At 51.2% G+C, this 12,804-nt stretch overlaps 1 protein-coding gene across 2 annotated transcripts in view; it reads left to right on the forward strand.

Moving 5' to 3' along the window:
- RAB11FIP5 (RAB11 family interacting protein 5) overlaps positions 1–12,804 on the forward strand; it is a gene marked incomplete at its 5' end in the record, with an annotated part of 35,936 nt that overhangs the window by 1,002 nt on the left and 22,130 nt on the right. The window lies entirely within an intron of this gene.

Below are 12,804 nucleotides of genomic sequence, written 5' to 3' on the forward strand. Positions count from 1 at the left end.
AGGGGAATGGAGAGGTGCCGCCTCACCCTGTGGGGGAAGGAAGGGGCAGTGCTGTCCTCGAGGTGCCCCCCGACCTAGAAACTGCGAGGGCATCTGCTTCTTGTCTGGAACTGGGATGTGTCCTCTGCCACCTAGACACACCCCCGGACCCCGTCCCTCTGAGTCCCTGGCCTGAACGCTAGAGTTCCTCTACGTAAAGCGAGGAAACGCTTTAATCAGTCTCAGGCTCCTGCCGGTCCTGCCTGAGGTGGAAACAGCAGTGGCGCATGCACTGCTGGGGATCATCTCCCAGTCACTTCCACCTAGAGGGGCCAGTGGGTTTTTTTTGTCATCATTTATTTTGGCAGCGTTTAACCTTCCCTGTGTGAAGATCAAGGCTTCAGGCTGGGAGCCTCATTTCCTATTTTGGGCGTGGGCAGTGTCTGGAGGCCAGTCCCCAGGGCTGGCGACCTGCTGTGGATCACTCATCCACTGGGGCGACACCTCCCCCGGGTCTCCTGGGTCCCGGGTGGGGAGGGTAAGGGCATGAGGGCAGGGGTGTGCCTAGGTGGGGACAGGTGCTGGGAAGGTTTGCCTGATGGGAATGGCATCCATCGGCGTAAATGTAGGAAGGCTTGCTGGAGGAGACTGATGAGCCTGGTGCAGACCCAGAGGAAAGCAGGAGTTGGCTAGAAAAGGATCTGACCTTGAACATTTTTCAAAGTGTGGGTAGGGAAGGGTCTTCATGGCTCTTAGTGGCCTGGGTGGGAAGCACAGGGCAGGGTCCCCGCAGGTCTGACCTGGCTCCATGTCCCCCTCCCCTGGCCTTCTCCTCTCCTTCCCTCATGACTTGCTGTTTGGTTGCCGGGTGTGGGATCATGTGGTATAGCTTGGCCCTTGTTTTGTTTTCTTTTTTCCTCACTTTTTCTGTCCTCTCCCTCCTTCCTGGCCTAGGGAGCCTACGGGGGTGGGTGTGGGGCTGAAAACTCTCCCCTGGATCTCTTAGCCCTTCCTTTTTTCTGGAGAGGCTCCTGTCCCCAAATTCTTTCCTCCCCTTTTTTATCTTAGTCCTTCGACCTCCACCTCACAGCTAATCTGACCAGGCTGGTAGATGACACATCCGGGGGACACACACCAGTCTCTAGGCTTGTAGGGAGGGGCTTCTGTGAGGTCAGTGACTTGGGAGGGGCCTTTGATCCCCCCCTCCTCCCCCAGTTCCTGCCCTTGCTTTCTTCTTGGGCTGTGGGTCTGACTCAGCTGAGCTGTTTATGCCTTAGGCCCAGGTGGGCCTGTTTTCAGCCAAGGACAGTTCCCCTTGGAGAATTTGACTTGCTACCCCTTGATCAGAATGGGAGCCTTAATTGACTTTGTAGAAGTCCTCTTTGCACCAGGATCTTTCCGCACCCAACCCGCTGCCTTTCCTCAGATGTATTGACCTGGATTATTTATAGAACCTGGAGGGGGCAGGGGGAGAGGGATACTTGTGGTGGACAGAGGAAAAGCCTGTGAAACTGGCCTAATCTCCTAGTCCACTGGACCTCACACCATGCCCACCAACAGAGGGTGAGGACTGCTGCCCCCACTCTGGTCCCCACCTCCCTCCTCTGGCTCTAATGGTCATTCCTGGTGGCCTTCCCTGGAGCTGCTAAGACAGTGAGTCTGCACATTGCCCATTGGGCAGAGGACAAGATGGAGAGGACCGGGGTTTACCCTCCTCAGTTTTGGAAAAGAACAGTATCACACTTTAACTTCAGGAACCAGGTGTGGTGGTCTCAAGGAGGGCAGGTGGTAGCCCTGTGTTGCCAAGACAGGACCAGGCTGGGGAAGGGCAGCCTCACGGTTAAGAGGAGGGGCCTGTGGAATGGCACAGCCCAGATTCCAGTCCCAAACCTGCCAGCTTCTGGCCAGTCAAGTAAATTCTTGATGCCTTAGTTTTCTCATCTGTAAAATGGGGCTAATTAGCACTTTCACAGGGTTGATGTAAGGGGTGAAATGAGGATGCAATTAAAATATCTGGTGTAGTTTCTGGACATGGTTGGTGCACAATGTCTGACGGCTTTGATCTGAGAGACATCCCCTGCCCTGGAAGAGCCTCTCATGTGATGGGGAAGACAATTTAGGACGTAGAGCCTAGGGAAGACTGGATGGCAGGGTACATGCAGAAGTGTGAGAGCCCCTGATAAAACTGGCTGGCCCTTCACAGCCCTCCACCATTCTCCTTACTGCTAGAGGTTGGAGAACTAGGGCTGGCTTGGCGGCCTGCAGTCTTGAAGCCAGGCTTGGCTCAGCCTGCAGCTCTCTTCCCAGCAGCCTTCCTGGGAGCTGCCTATACCCTTTCGGAAAGGCAGGACAGCACAGGGTTTAAGAACCTGGAGATGGGGCTTTCACTCCCAGTTCCATGACTTCCTAGCTGGCAAGTTACTTAACCTGTTTCCTCATTTCTACAAAGGCCATGATAGAAATGAGATAGCATCTATAAAAGCCTTCATGTAGTTCCAGAACCATAGCAAGCTTTCAAAATATTAGTGTTGGGGTTACTCTCTGGGCCCTACTTTGTGTGGTGATGGTGAAGATGGTGGTGGATGGAGTGCTAGACACCTCATCAGCCCCCAAAGATCCTTTGTCAGTGGGATACTCTTTGAGGTGAGGGATTTCACTGGAGACTTTCCAAATAATTAAATTCTCAAAACAAAATTTAACATAATACACAAGGAGATTGGTTATAACCCTTTCCCCTTAGTAAAGCCACACGTGAGTCATGGTTCTGAAAATCCTGAGATGCTTCCCAATTGTTTCCTTTCTGGCTTTTGCCTTCAGCATCCTTCCTAGTGCACTCCCGTGGGTGCTCTGTGTGGTCCTGCCTTAAAGAACCCCTGCCTGTGTGGCTCGGTTGGAGTGTCATCCCATACACCAAATTGTGGCGGGTTTAATTCCCCGTCAGGGCACATATCTTGGTTGTGGGTTTGATCTCTGGTTGGGGTGCATGTGGGAGGCAACCAATCAATGTTTCTCTTTCTCTCTTTCTTTCTCTCCCTTCCTCTCTTTAAAAAAAAATTAAAATAAAGCACCCCTGTCCTGGGCTTGTTGGATCAGTGGTTAGACAATATAGGAGTTAGAACCTAGGAAAGACTGTGGATGGCAGGGTGCATGCAGAAGTGTGAGAGCTCCTGATAAAATTGGAGCCTGGTGGTTAGGGCCTGGCCCCTTGGGAAAGTTGAGGCGGTGGGCTCGCTTGGGTTGGGGTCAGTTTTTCTTTTTTCATTCCTAAGAGTAAAGCTGTTGTGACCATGTACAGGCTGCTGACTGTGGCCCCTAAGAGGTTCTGTCAGCTCTGGTCAGACAGAGGCATTGGTTTTCAGACTGTGGCCGAGGAGGACGTAGGTTTGAGACCAGAGCCTTCTGGCCTGAGATCTCCTGAGGGTGGCTTTAGGGGCACCGGGAGAGGCACCCTAAGGAAAATGCAGCCTGTTGGCCTAGGGTTGGGTGGTCTTTGAGGGCATCCACCTATCCCTTAGCTCCAGATGCCAGGCAGAGTACTGTTGGGGGCAGATGGCACATGACCCCATGGCCTTCTCTCCAGATGTGACTGCTCCTCAGGAAGCAGCTGAAGCCACAAGCGTCCTTGGCTTCCTTGGCTCCTGTTCCAGCCCCAGACCTGGAGCTGGAGGCCTGTGGGACGGCCTGGGAAGTCGGCTTTGGCTGCCAGGGAAGGGTGTGGCTGTACTTAGAAGCCAGTCATTAGGACACAGGAGGCTCTATCTCCCTTAGTTATGGGGCAGTTTTTATGTGGGGTTGCTTGAGCAGCAGTGTCTGGGAGTGTGGGGAGGGGTAGGAAGTGAGTCCCCTATCAGACGGGGCAGCTCCTGCAGGCTGGCACAGCAGCTTCCCCTTCCCCTGCATCTGGCACTGGGTGGGACCCATCTCTGCCCTGTTCTCCCCTCCTGTGGGCAGCCAGGGACAGGCACCACTTAGCAGAGGTCCCATCCCAAGTGACCTGGAGGGCTGTCCCTTTCCTGTGCTGGGGGCTGCCCAGTGCCTTATTATTGCTGCCTCCTGGTGTTATGACTTCTTGCCTTGTCCAGATGTTTCCCCTGCCCTCCCCACCCTGCTCAGGGACAGATGATTAACACAATGGGGGGGATCTGTGTGTTTTATGGGAATCAGTACTCTTTTTCTTCTAGTCCTTTGCAAAATGATGTGATCATGAAGAAGCTTTGCCCTGCCCTGGCCAGGTGGCTCACTTGGTTGGAGTGTTGTCCCATGCACCAAAAGGCTGTGGGTTCGATTCCTGGTCGGGGCACACACCTAGGTTGTGGGTTCTATCCCCGGTTAGGACACATACAAGAGGCAGCCGATCAATGTTTCTCACATTGGTTTCTCTTGTTCTCTCTCTTTCCCTTTCTCTTTCTAAAACCAATTTAAAAAACATATCCTCCATGAAGATTAAAAAAAGAAGCAGCAGCTTTTCCCTTCCTCCCAGCCAAGTAATAGAAATAAGCCCACAATGTGGACTGTCGGTCCTGTCTGGGATAAGTCTGATCACTTTGCTTCTTACTGAGCTGGCTGAGGCCCCCTTACATTTTTCTTCCTCAGGAATGGCTGCCAGACAGGAGAGCTGGGCTTGGCAGGTCAGTCTGAGGCCCAGAGTGGCTGGCCCAGCCCTCACACCATTGAGCAGTAAGCATGCAGGGACCCGGAAAGTTCAGTTCCCAGAAGGCAGCATTTCAAAGGAGCTACATAGGGAGGGGCTTTGTCTCTGGCCACTTTGACCTTCAGCTGACCTAGGTGTGGGGAAGAGAAGCACAGCCCTTAATCCTGGAATTCTGATGTCAGAGCTAGAAGAATGCTTAGACCTGTGGAAATAGAGGCTGGGGAGGGAGAGGGACATACTGTCAGCTACTCGGCAATTAGGAAGGGTGGGGCTCTGTGTGGCTCCTGTTAGGCCCTGGCACCAGAAGAGGAGGCATTTGGGGCCCTGTGTGCACCCCAAGGCATTTTCTGTGGAAGTGCCTATGAGGTTTTAGAGGGGACATTTCAGCTGGGATGGGAGTGGGAGCCTGGAGGCTTATCTGTGGACCTGGTGGGCAGTCTAATCCAGAGGCCTTTCTGGAGTGCCTAGGCGGAGGCCGAGAGGGGGTGTCCAGGGATATGGACACCCCCGCCTGCATGCCTGGAGGTCTTGTTAGGAGGATGGACCCCAACATGTGGATGAAAGACCACGGCCAGGTATTTGGCACCGGGGCAGGGAGCACTGGAGATGTTCAGAGCAGACAGACCCCAGGGAAGGCCTCCTCCAGGAGAGGACACACACCCCCACCTCCTCCGCGTTCCCACACCGACAGCATGTGGCACTCTGTTTCAGGGGGTTATTGTGGCCTCCTTGGCCTAGTGCAGTGATGGCGAACCTATGACACGCGTGTCAGAGGTGACACGCGAACTCATTTTTTTGGTTGATTTTTCTTTGTTAAATGGCATTTAAATATATAAAATAAATATCAAAAATATAAGTCTTTGTTTTACTATGGTTGCAAATATCAAAAAATTTCTCTATGTGACACGGCACCAGAGTTAAGTTAGGGTTTTTCAAAATGCTGACACGCCGAGCTCAAAAGGTTCACCATCACTGACTGGCCTAGTGTGTTATCCATCAAGCCCTTTCTAGGTGCTGCCACTGTTCTAAGGACTTGACTTAAGTTAGCTCAGAGCAACCTCTGGAGATACAGGCACTGTTACTGCGTTTAACAGATGGGGAAACAGAGAGGCCAGGTGACTTTCCTAAAGGCACACAGTACAGGGTAGAGCCGGGAGGTAGGCCCAGGTGCCGGGCTTCCCGCTCTGTTTTCCACCACCATGCTGTACTGCCCGTCTCAGTTTTCTTCCATGTCTCCCACGGGTCAGCTCAGCAGGGCCCGGTGCTCAGCAGCTGTCCTCCGAGGGCTCCTCTCTCCTCTTCAAAGCAGTCCTTGGGTTAGCCTTGGGGGCTCTGTAAGCATCACCTGCTTCTCCAGTGTGAGGCCCTGGCTGACTGGGATAAGCGTGTTTAGTCTGTCTCTGTGCCTGTTGTGTCTGTCTTGGGATGGGGCGTTGCCTGGCACTTTTGGAAGGAAGGTATCACTGCCACCAGGGTGTGTCTCAGGAGATGTGGGAGGCCTGCGAAACTCGGCCTGTGCCCTGGTACTACGTACTGCCCCCCCACCTCAAGGAGATTTGCTCCCCTTGGCTTATGTAGTAGCTCAGGGCCTCGGAGCATCAGCAGAGACAAGACTTCCTGACCTTTCCCGATACGTCACATGCCTGTTCCGCTGGGACAGAACACTCCCGAGCCATCTGGTTCCTCCCCCTACAGCAATGCAGATGCAGTTGCTTGCTTTTTTTTTTTTTTTAAATCCCCACCCAAAGATATATTTTTATTAATTTTAGAGAGAGAGGAAGGGAGAGAGAGAGAGAGAAACATCAATGTGAGAGAAAAACATCGAATCGGTTGCCTCCTGTACATGTCCCGACCAGGGGGTTGGGATAGGACCTGAAACCTTTTGATGCTGCAACCGACTGAATCACCCAGCCAGCCAGGGCTCGTTTGCTTTTTTTTTTTCTTCTCCTTCTTCCTTTTGTTCAACATCTAGGAAGCAATGACAGGCAATGACTATGCCTGGGTCAGGGCTTTGGAGAAAACAAGAGAGAGAAAATGTATAGCTCTTTCCCTAAAAGGGTGAAAATACGTTTGAGACAAGACTTACACAGGAAGGATAATTAACCTACAAAGCAGCATACAAAAAGTGTGAGAGAAGGAAATGATTAGAAGAAGGGCAAACTCACCAGGGTTAGAGTGAGCAGGGTGGGTTTCCTGGGGGAGGTGGTACTTTGAATTACAGGAAAGGCTGTGGGGGGCTGGGCAAATTTCTGAGTGGGAGACTGTCCCTCTGGAAGGGAGGTAAATGTGGTAGAGAGTGGAAGGGAACCAAGCTGAGTTTCCTGTATGCCTTTCCCAGCAAAAGAGCCTTTACTTCTTATTTATTTTTAAGTAGTTCACCTGGTTCAAATGCTAAAGGTAGAGGCTGCATGATGAAAAGCCTCCCTTGTCCCAACTTTGAGTCACCCAGCTCCTCTCTTCAGAAGCAACCAACATTACCAGTTACTTCCAGAGTTATTCCATGCATTTAAAAGCCAATGCATTATGTATTTTCTTCTCATCGTTTTTGTTTGTTTGTACAGATGCAACATTCTCCACACACAGGCCTCTACCTATGGTCAGCCTGCCTTCTCCATGAGGGATGTTTAATGTTTGTTTCTACCCGTAGTGAATCTGAACTGAGACCTTGGCAGAGGGGATGGGCACTTCTTAGGTTTGACCTCCATGACCCAAGACTCATTTTTTTAGGGTGAATCTGGGGTTAGGAGCAAACTTGGGAGGAGGGTGTGGTTAATTAGAACTTTTATTCTCCTTTCTGCCCAAGACCCCCGGGGGGAGGTCATCTTGTTGGTTCTTTCATTCCTCCTGGGCAGATTGTCGACGGTTGGTCTTGGGCCACCTCCCGCCCATGGGCTGATGCCAGCCTACCTATAAAAGGCCCCAAAGACAACAAATCCCAAGTCTTTATGTGTGGTTTGCCCTAGTTTTCAGAGTGCTTTCTCAGCATCGCCTCATTTTGTTCTTTCCTGAAGGCAGGCAGGGTGACCCCCATTTCACAGATGCGGAGACGGGGGTGTCAGGAGGTAGAATGACTGTTCTAGGTCACGTGACTCATTAGTGGCAGCCAGGTTTCTGACCTGCAAGCCAGTGCCTTTCGCCCTGCATGGTGCTTTTGGTCATACATATTTTCTGTTGCTATCTGTGCTGGCTAGACTGGTCTCCAGGCATTTTTATAGCTTTTTTTTTTTTTCTTGCTGGGTGAGTGCGGTCACAGCCACGTCTGAGGCAGCTGATGGTGACAGACCTTTGGAGCCTCCAGCAGTAGGAGGGATGAGGACAGGAGTATTAGCCAAGATGTTTGTGCCCAGGAGGGAGGGAGGCGGACCTGGCTGGGTCTGCAGGGAGCTGAGTAAGACATGGCCACGGAGACAGGGAAGCTAATAAAGTGACGGTTCTAGGCGACAGGGACTGTCTCTTAGTGCCGGGCAGGATGCCAGGGTGGGCGATGAGAACCATCATCTGGCCTGATAAGAGGTGATATCCTGTCCTATGGCTGTGTCAGGCTTGCAGTTCTGCTGTAGGTACCAAATCAAAGGGTGGGTGAGGTGGTGGGGGTGGGGAACCAGAGGGGATTGGCCTGCCACCCGCACATCTCCTGTCCGATCTGTAGAAGGATGACTGCTCATGGGGGACTTGGAGAAGAGGGAAGGTATCTGGATGGGGAGACTCTGGGGAAAGGTTTTCCAGCGTCTCTCCAAACTCTGAGTAATAACAGTTTTGGCTGGCACTTCCCCCTGCCTCTAGCCTGCTTATTTTATCACCCCTTCCCCCCTTTTTTTTAAAAATATATTTTATTGATTTTCCACAGAGAGGAAGGGAGAGAGATAGAGAGCTAGAAACATCGATGAGAGAGAAACATCGATCAGCTGCCTCCTGCACATCTCTCACTGGGGATGTGCCCGCAACCCAGGTACATGCCCTTGACCGGAATCGAACCTGGGACCTTTCAGTCTGCAAGCCGACGCTCTATCCACTGAGCCAAACCGGATTCGGCAATCACCCCTTTTACAGAGGTGAAATGGCTGCATTAAAGCCACTTAATAAGTCAGATTCCGGACGAGACCCCAGGTCTCCTGTCTTCAACCCACTGGGGTCTTTCCACTCTGTCCTTAAAATAATCTTTTTCTTCAGTTTATTTCTGGGACTAGCTGAGCCCTGTGGATTCCATCTCCTTTACCCAGCAGGTATTAGAAAGTGTTCCATGTATCAGGGCCTCGGTTGTGGGGGTAAAGGTGGGTAACAGTACCTGCTGTCAGTAAGTGGGGAGCCTGCAGGGAGTGTCTCTGCCAGAGGGGCCCCTCCCACCTTCCCCATTGCTCCTGTCCTAGTTCAGGGTTTTTTTTCTTTTTCTTTCTTTTTTTTTTTTTTTTACCTCTGCTCTGGACTGTTAATATAGCCACTGCTTCCTTTTTATAAACCAGAATGCCAGTTTATTCATTTATGATGAGAAATAACTGCTAAGGCATAAGGATTTGCTGGGGTTGGCCCAGCCATGGCCCCCACCCCACGTTGTGCTGGCTTCCAGCCAGACCCCCTTGCCTCACCTCTCCGCTGTCCCTTTCCCTGCTGTCCCTCGCTGCCCTGCAGCCCAGCTTCCATCAGTCCTGTCCTTGTTTCGTGCCCTACAGTGCTCTTCAGGGCCAGAGTAAAGTTACAGCTCTTCAGCGTGATGTTGCGGCATCTCCTGTCTGCCCCAAAGCGCCTTCCTGTCTGACTTTGCCTGTCCAGCCTGGGCATCCGCCTATTTTGTTCCTTCCACCTGGACTGTCTCCCTAGCCCTGTCCTTGCCTCCTTCCTGCCCATCGTTCAAGGCCCAGTATAATGCCATGTCATTCCCCATGAAATCATCTTACTGCTCCCCTTTAACCTCCCTGTGCAGTTTGTTTGTGCATTTTTGTGGTGTCGATCACCTTCTGCCTTTATTTGTGTGGCTATCTTATTTCCTCAACACGATGTAAGCTTCTGGAGGGCACCCATTACTTGTTCCTTGTTCCTGGCACATTCTTGGGAAATATTTTGAGCGGAGGCCTGGCTGAGGCCTCCTCTGGTTGGGTGAGATTTCACTGGTGAGTTAGTTACCTGTGCCTCTAAGACAGTGATGGCGAACCTATGACACGCATGTCAGAGGTGACACGCGAACTCATTTTTTTGGTTGATTTTTCTTTGTTAAATGGCATGTAAATATATAAAATAAATATCAAAAATATAAGTCTTTGTTTTACTATGGTTGCAAATATCAAAAAATTTCTCTATGTGACACGGCACCAGAGTTAAGTTAGGGTTTTTCAAAATGCTGACACGCCGAGCTCAAAAGGTTCGCCATCACTGCTCTAAGACATTGTGAGTGCCAGGATGGGGTCAGGATCCCTGTGCCAGGCCCTGTGCTGGGCCTGCAGCCGTGAGTAGGTGGTTAGCACAGCACAGGCACAGGCTCAGGACAAGACCAGGAGCTGGGCTCAGTCACAGGACAATGAGGACAAAGCCTGTGTCTTGGCCCAAGGCTACCCCCCTTACTTCCTCAGGGGTCTGATATAAACGCACTGTTAGTCCCAGGTGAGCTCTGAGGAGAATATAAATAAGTCAGTGCTCCCTAAGTGCTTTAATATGTGTTTTCAACCATCTCCAAAAGATTCAGGGACTTAAAAAAAAAACATACCCATTATATTATTATCACACAAACAAAATCAACAACTCCCCCATAACCATCCAATATCCAGTCCATATTCAAATTTCCCTGATGTCAGAACTCTCTCTTCATAGGTGGTTTGTTGAATCAGGATCCCAACGGGCTCCCAAACTGTGCCTGGTGGTAGGTCGCCCAGTATAACAGTCTCCCCTCTTCGTTTCAATCCTTCCCTGGTGGAGGAGCTGGGAGAATATCCCACACTGCCCCGGCTGAAGGGCTCCTGATGATGCTCTTCCATCCCCTGATTCTCCAGCCCCGAGCGCGAGGTCTGGAAGGCCCGTGTCCCAGGTCCCACCTCCCGCAGGCGTCCTTTCTGTGGGGTGGCTGACTCTGCTGCATGGTCTCCCACACGAAGCGGTGGGTTCTGGGCTGTTCGTCCGACCCAGCCGTTATGAAGCTCTCCATCACCCTTTCTCCCAGTGGTTTTAGTGCCATTGATGATGACTGCACTTAGGTCTCTGCTTCTGCCCTTTCTTCTGTGTCTATCAGGAATGGGGCATAAGGAAGAGCTTTCCCTTTCAACTATTTGGTCGCTCTACATACAAATGGCGGCTGGAATAGCAGGGTGACAGTTTTTTGTCATTTTGGTGATGACTTTCAAATTAAAAACACCCCCCGCCCCAGGAGAGTGGGCATGATACCAGTCATTACGTGTCAGGCGTTTCCTGCCAAAGCTGGGACAGCGTGGCATGACTCTGAAGACGGCTGGTCTTTTGAGCGCAGATGGTTTAATCTACACAACATCTCTTGAAATGGCCAGTGCTGGCCTGGCCTAGAAATCTGGGGCAGACACTGTTATGGGCAGAGAGATATTTTGGTGTTTTCTCCTATAGTTTCCTTAACATTTACTTTTTGAGTCCCTGTGTTCCCCTCTGAACCCTGAAGCCCCCACTTGTTCTAGCTCTCTAGGGAAGCTAGAGGTGGAGAGTGAGGCGGAAAGGAAACCCACCAGGATTTCTTCTTCCTCCACTTTGGCCCCTCACTTTCCCGTCTCGAAGATTTTTCAGCGGGCGCATCAGGGCAGCACAGTTGTCTTTGCTAAGGGACTGCTGGCTTCATTTGCCTCAGGGGTGGAGTTCAGTTCTGCATCTTTCAGCTTTGCAGGCCCTCATCCCCAGCGTGGTGGTAGCTTTTCGTCAGCCTGAGGGAAGGCCAGTCTCCCAAGAGGCCGGGACTGCAGCCACAGCCAGAAAAGAGAAGCTGCAGACCTGGTGGGTTGCAGCTGTAGCAGGGGGGCTCAGGTGGGGACCAACCTGAGGAAGTTGGAGATTGTGGTATTGGGGTCATGATCAAAACAGGCCCCAGTTAGCAGGTACACTTGGCTGTTTTTGTTTCTCTGGAGTCACCTTCATTGGCATGCAGGGTGGTGAGGGTCAGGCTGAGCACTGTAGCGTGACACTGGGGAGTCTCAGGGCGTCTGGCTAGCTTCTTGCCTGTCGTCATGCCCTCCTAGTTCCCTGAGTGGAATCTGGGAGCAGTGCCTGCCCTCTGCCTTGAGGCCCAGCCTGGGTGCCGTGCACTGAGGCAGGAAGGCAAAGGCCTGCCTTCTGCTGCCGTTGTGCCCTCCCTCCTCTAGAGCAGGTGCTCTTAGCCCTTTCTGTGCCATGGACCTCTTCTCAGAACAAGATCTCCAAATACATAGGATTACCAAGTACACCGATGATATTGAAGCACATTTATCAATATATTAGAACATTTGCTAAAGTACCTGGGCTTTATTACTGTGTTAAACAATGTGATCCAGTGGGAGGACTAATAACTTTAAAGTTCAAAGTAAAGATGAGTATAGACAATATTTTGTTACATCTGTAATGTGATAAGAAAATCCCTGGTTTCTCCTGGTGACACACTCATAGGTACTGCTACTCTACTACTACTGTTGGAAAAATTCATAATTGAAGAGATGCTTAATTTCAGTTAGAGATGAGGGGAAATAAAGATGTAATTTTTCTCTTATCTAAAACATACCCTTTACTTTGGAGAAATAAGGAGTGACTTTAGATTCCTTGGTTGGGCAGGGACATAGGAGTTTCTGGGCCTGCAACGTGTGTGTGTGTGTGTGTGTGTGTGTGTGGTACTTGCAGAGGGAGGCAGTCTAGTGCAGTGATCAAGGTCTGGCCAGGCTCTGGAGAAAGGGAGCCTGAGTTCAAATCCTGGCTCTCCTACTTCCTGAAAATACGTAGGTGACTTAACCCAGCAGACTTCTCTGTGCCCCTGTGTCTGCATCTGCAAAAACATAAGAGCTGACACTTATGTGGCGTTTCCCATGTGCCAGGCCCTATTCTCTGAGTGTTTCACACACAATCCACTTACTCCTTTTAGAGTTTTGTGAGGGGAATGGATTTCCATTACCCCCATAGGTGTGGAAACTGAGGCATAGATCAGGTGATCTGCCCAAGGCCATGAAGCCATAAGTCCTGGGGCTGGGGCTTAAACTAGGCAGCCTGGC

Source organism: Myotis nattereri (genome assembly GCF_964212035.1).
Source record: "Myotis nattereri genome assembly, chromosome: 10".
NCBI classification, from domain to species: domain Eukaryota; kingdom Metazoa; phylum Chordata; class Mammalia; order Chiroptera; family Vespertilionidae; genus Myotis; species Myotis nattereri.